This window comes from Gavia stellata, chromosome Z (genome assembly GCF_030936135.1).
Source record: "Gavia stellata isolate bGavSte3 chromosome Z, bGavSte3.hap2, whole genome shotgun sequence".
In the NCBI taxonomy this organism is placed as follows: Eukaryota; Metazoa; Chordata; class Aves; order Gaviiformes; family Gaviidae; genus Gavia; species Gavia stellata.
Window position 1 is genome coordinate 16,143,628 of NC_082637.1, and position 5,363 is coordinate 16,148,990.

Genomic DNA, 5,363 nt, shown 5'->3' on the forward strand with positions numbered 1-5,363 from the left:
CGGGCCGGAGCGCCAGCGGGGGAGGAGCAACCACACAGCGCCCGCCCGCACCTGAACCTGGAAGCGAACTCCGTACTTACCGCCTTCCCGCCCTGCCCGAGGACAAACCATTGCGGTTCGGGGGGGAGGGCCGGGTCGGCCCACCGCGGGGTGCGGCTCCTGCCGGCGGGGCGAGGCGGCGGGATGGGAGAAGCAGCCGCCAAAGGCTGCGGCGCGGAGTGAGGGGCCGGGAGGGGACGCCGTTTTTACACAAACCCACCCGAGGCGCAGAGGGGATTCACCCGGGTTTCGGGACGGAGGGGGAAGGCGGGCGCAGGGCTCGATCCTCAGCGGCGGTGGCGGTTCTCAGAAGAACCGGCGCCGTCCGAGGGGTCGGTCTGGGCCCGCCGGTGTCGGTGTCGGCAGCGCCCCCGGGTCTGGAGAGATACCGCCTGGAAGCTGAAGCTGCCCCGGGTTGCGGGCTGGTAGTGCCATCGCCACGGGGCGTGGGCCCGTGGACAGCGGGAAGCTGGGGCTGAGCGCTCCTCGGAGCGCGGGTTGTCCCTCCTGGCAGGAGGTGTAGGGAACGCACGCAGCTGTTAATGGAGAACTCGCACTATTGCGCTGAGATCGCGGGGCCGTCTGCATTGCCACAGCCGCGAGGTGCCGTGGGATATGCTGGCAGGCCTGCCCGTGGAGAGCCAGCAGTGGCTCTCGCTGAAGCAGCAGCTGAAGGCCGCACGCAGGCAGGGCTTCAGGCGCTAGTAACGCTAGTAACGCTAGTAACGCTAGTAACGCAGCGTGTTGCGTACCGCAGTTAAGATCCATTCAGGATGCAGTTGTTGCTGACACTCGTGGCTCTGCCAGCGATGCTGAGGGGGCTGATGGCTAGCAAACCCAGTTTGCGCAGGGAGTGTACTGTGTTTCCCAACCACTTGTGCTCAGAGGGTGAGGAAAGGTCTGTGACAGTTTAACATGACACAAGCTGGTGTAGCCGTGTTTCTGCCTCCCTCCCTGGCTCTGACATAAGCAAACACCAGGCCAATCCTTCAGTATAATAATTCAGGAGCATAGGCTGCCAGAAGATTAGTCCTACTAAAAAATGCATATTGGGATCCCATGACAGAAAACATAGCCAACCTCAAAAAATAGACCTCTCAAGTCTCTGTATTTCTAATCAACCTTGTAAATTAAATTAATTAGTTCTCCTCCCCCTTCTCCCTGCCTCTTCCCTGGTCCAAATCCAGACTTTACCATGGGAATAAGATGAGAAGTAGGACCCTCTTAACTCCTACTACCTTGACCAGATAACTTGTCCTCCAGTTTGTCTTGCCAACCTATTCATTCGCATTGCATTTAGGCCAGTAGCCTTCTTTCCATTCACGCATTGTGTACTTTCTGCATACCAAAGACAATATTCTTTTATTGTTGTCTATAACTGGAGTATTTAATCACTTTCCAACCCTGCCTTCAAAGAAACAGATGAACCTGGAGAATGAGTGACAATTGGATGGGTATTTTTGAATGGAGAGATCATCGACTGAAGAGGAAGGTTATGGGCAACTCCCATCCCTTCACCTCTTTTCCCCAGTTCTCCAGACTAAGTGAATGGTATCAACTAAAATGCTTTCTCTTGCCTACCCTAAGCACAGCTCCTGAATGTGTTTGCAAATAGATAAATATATTACAGAAACAATGCAAAGATTTTTAAATGTGCAGGCATGAGGAAGTTAAACATTTTTTTCTAGTAACGGTCCTAAATCTGATTCAGAGAGCATTCAGTATTACTTATGTTACAGTCATTAATTTAACAGAAAGTTGGAAAACAGAAATTCTGTCCCATGGAAAATACTTATATTTTAAAACATCCCTCTACCCTAATGGGGTAAAAAATTAAAACCCATCTGTTCATTACGATGGAAGAAAAATTTTGAAGTATTTAATAGGAAATCTAAAGAATCCTTTTTTTTTAGAAATTGATAAAGTAATTTGTTCAGCCAGTGCTTAAACATAGGCTGGTAAGCAATGTAGGGACTACTTATAATATTTACCCTGTCAAAATTTGCATGACACGTAATAAAATAACATTTTAAATGCTAAAATAGTGAAAACAAGGAAAGCAAAACTAATACATAATTTTTATTTGAGTAATTTAGAATTTTAATTTCAAACATTTTCATGAGAATCATCTTTGAGTGGAAAATGTGAGAAGCTTTCAGCCTGCGCTAACTGGACAGTATAAAGCTTTAATATAAACCTAATAAATTAATGTTAAAAGACAGTATGTAATGCAGGAAAAGCAGATACTAGTGTTCCTCAGTAAGCCTGAGTTAATGTGTAAAGGTGCCAGATTTTTCACTTCCTGACTTCTGAATTCAAATATGTTAATTATGCCCTTTCTGGACATCATCTAAAGAGGAGTATTGCCACAGAAATTCTAATTTGAACCACAGATCATGCTCAGCATCAGTAGGCTTGCGAATCATGTTGTTGTGCAGGTTTTTTGTTCTTGTAATTGGAGGAGAAGAATAGAGAGTACAGAAATCTGGCAGTTTCTCTGTAACAGAACTTCTGTCTTCTGCAGCCAGACTCATCGGTTCCTAACAGACCCCTGGCATATGTACAGAAAGAGCATAGAGGGGAGACGAGCAAGCATCACGCTTTGTACTCATCTCTATCCATCTGATTTCCTGCAGTTCTGCTTAAATGGAAATGGCATCCCCTATTTTTGAGGAAAAACCAAACAAGTTCAGAGCTATTAGCTTTCACAAACATGGCTTTTAAATGACTTGTATTTCAGTTCTAAAATAAAATGAGGCCTTAGTTCTAAAAATGCTAACATTAAAAGTTATTTGACATTGACTATCGTAAACTCACCAACTTTATACTTTGTGGCATATTTTATCCACCAATGCTCTGCCTCCCATATCCCACAGCAGAAAAATAATCAGCATCAGGGCCAGACATTGTGTTATTGAAAATGTTTTCTGTAGAAGGTCAGTTGGAAGATTCACATCTGAGAAGCCTTCAGTGGTGCCGTAGAAGAAACCACGAAAGAGAGAACCAAGAACAGTTGGCAGGAGTTTAACGCCGCTCAGTAGGATGTGTTTGAACCCAGTGGTAGCTGGGACCATCTGCAGCAAAAAGCCTGAAATAGTCTACCATTATTTCCAAGATATATGGGGAATATATAGTAAGAATGCTCGTATTCAATAAAAATAGCTGAAAACAGTTCCTGTAAGTGTACCTGAGTGGCTCACAGGACTCCAGTGATCAATTACATTTTGAATGCTAAAGAGAGGTCAGGCCATTATAGGCCCTAGTCTGTAACAAACGTGACAAGGCATGCAGAAGGCTGCATGGGCTTTATCCCATATTAGTGCTTATTGTTAGTAAAAACAAGCAAGCTGAGACTGCTAACATTTTTTTCTTCAGTTATTGATCTTTTTGGAAAGTACATCATTGCAGTCAGGTGGAAACACAGCGTTGAGTTTTGCTTTTTTTCCCTTCCTTTTCTTTTCCTCCTTTCATATTCCTGTAAAATGCTTGTATTTACGAAACAAGATGAGCTAATACTCAGGCAAGATCCGGCACCACCATCGGGTCAGTGATTGCTCTTGCTTTCCTCCAGGCTACTGTAGACTGGCTGGGTTAAGTCCAGTACAGAAGAAGCTGAAGTATCTCAATAAGAGCACTTAGTGAGGGGTACTGGCTGCATGTTAGAGACTGTCTAATGTCTTAAGAATTTCAGCACTTATTTAAAGTGTCTAAATGCCTAAATTTTTTATAAGATGCTATCTATGGGATATAACCTTCACAAAGAAGGCTTTGTGGAAAGGCTAATCTGTAACGTTGTAGGAAAAGCAGTGTATGCAGGGTCATATGTGCAAGTGGTAATACAAATGTATACCAAAACTCAGTGAATCATTTTCTGAATGGTATACAATCTGCACAGACATGCTATTTCATACCTCAAACGCTAAGGGCTAATTAAGGCGGCATGGGAATGAAACGACACACAGAGTGTCACTTGCTATGCATGCTGTCCCATGCACATCTTACTGATCTCTAACTACATGGATTCAGATGATAAAGTTCATAATATGTTGAGATTGCACATACATAGTTTTAGACTGGCTTTATTGCTTTGATCGCTATGGAAAATAGAGAAGCATAAATAAAGATACCTACAGACTATCATAGGAAAGCAAAAGTTTGAAATAAAATCTGTCCTTATCACCATAAAAAGCTACCATATTTTTCTATTTCATCTCCCAAATCAAGTGCAGAAAAGGAAAGCTGGAGAGAATAGATTTTTTTACCTGATACTGTGACTTCAAATGATTTTTGTTTATGACTTCAAATAATTTTCTCAATTTTCATCAGTTTTATCGTATTTCTGATTGTTTCCCTATATTCTTGTACACATATTTAAACTACATTTTTCCACTGCTTTAACTGAATGATACAAATCTCTCCCCCTGTTTCAGAAATCCCAAATAATGTTGCACTTGTGATGGTAACCAATAAACAGCTGTTAACAACAGGGAATTTGTACTTTTAAGAGATAGCTAAATACCTGACAGCTATTCCCCTGAGAAGTACTAGAACAGAGTAGTTCACCGGTGTACTGCTTGACTCAAACAGGGCCAGATTTGTCACCAAGTACAAGGGAAAGATGGGAAATAGTTTGGCCCATTGTCTTGAATATCATTCAGATGTTTGACTGAGTTTTTCACTGTTGAATACCTAAATGACCACTTTACTTAGATATTTCAATTTGTGTTTGTATTGCCTCATTGGCTTTTCTGGATAGAGCAGACAAATCACAACACCTATTTTAGGGGGTGCTAACAACTGTAAAATTACACAAGTTTTTGAAGTCCAGTAATAAAAATTTTTCAGCCTAATGTTAGATCTCTGGCTTTAAAAATCTTCTACATCAAGGCATAAAGAATCTGATTTTCATTTTACATTACCTTTACTATACACTACACAAGCCCTAACATGGTTGATTTCACCTAGTTGCAATTTAAATTAGGTCCATCAAGTTTTTCCTTTCAGATCATGATATGAGTAGAGAGATTTATCTTAGCCTGACCTGTTTCTCCCAGCAGCCATGGTGATTACATCCCACTTCCTGGGACTGGGAGGTGACTAAACACTACCCTTAAACTCTGGTTTTCTCTAGAGATCTTACAGCTGGCACTGTTCCCTTCCAGTAGGATTCTGTCACCCAGCTGCTCTGGATCTTGATACTAGTGCCTCATTTTTCTGAGTTCATAAACGTTTCTGTGGAGTTCTACTCACTCTGGGCTTTCCGGTGGCTATGAGGAAACACGGCGAGCAAACAAAGACTACCAGCTTAGCAAAGGAATGTGCAT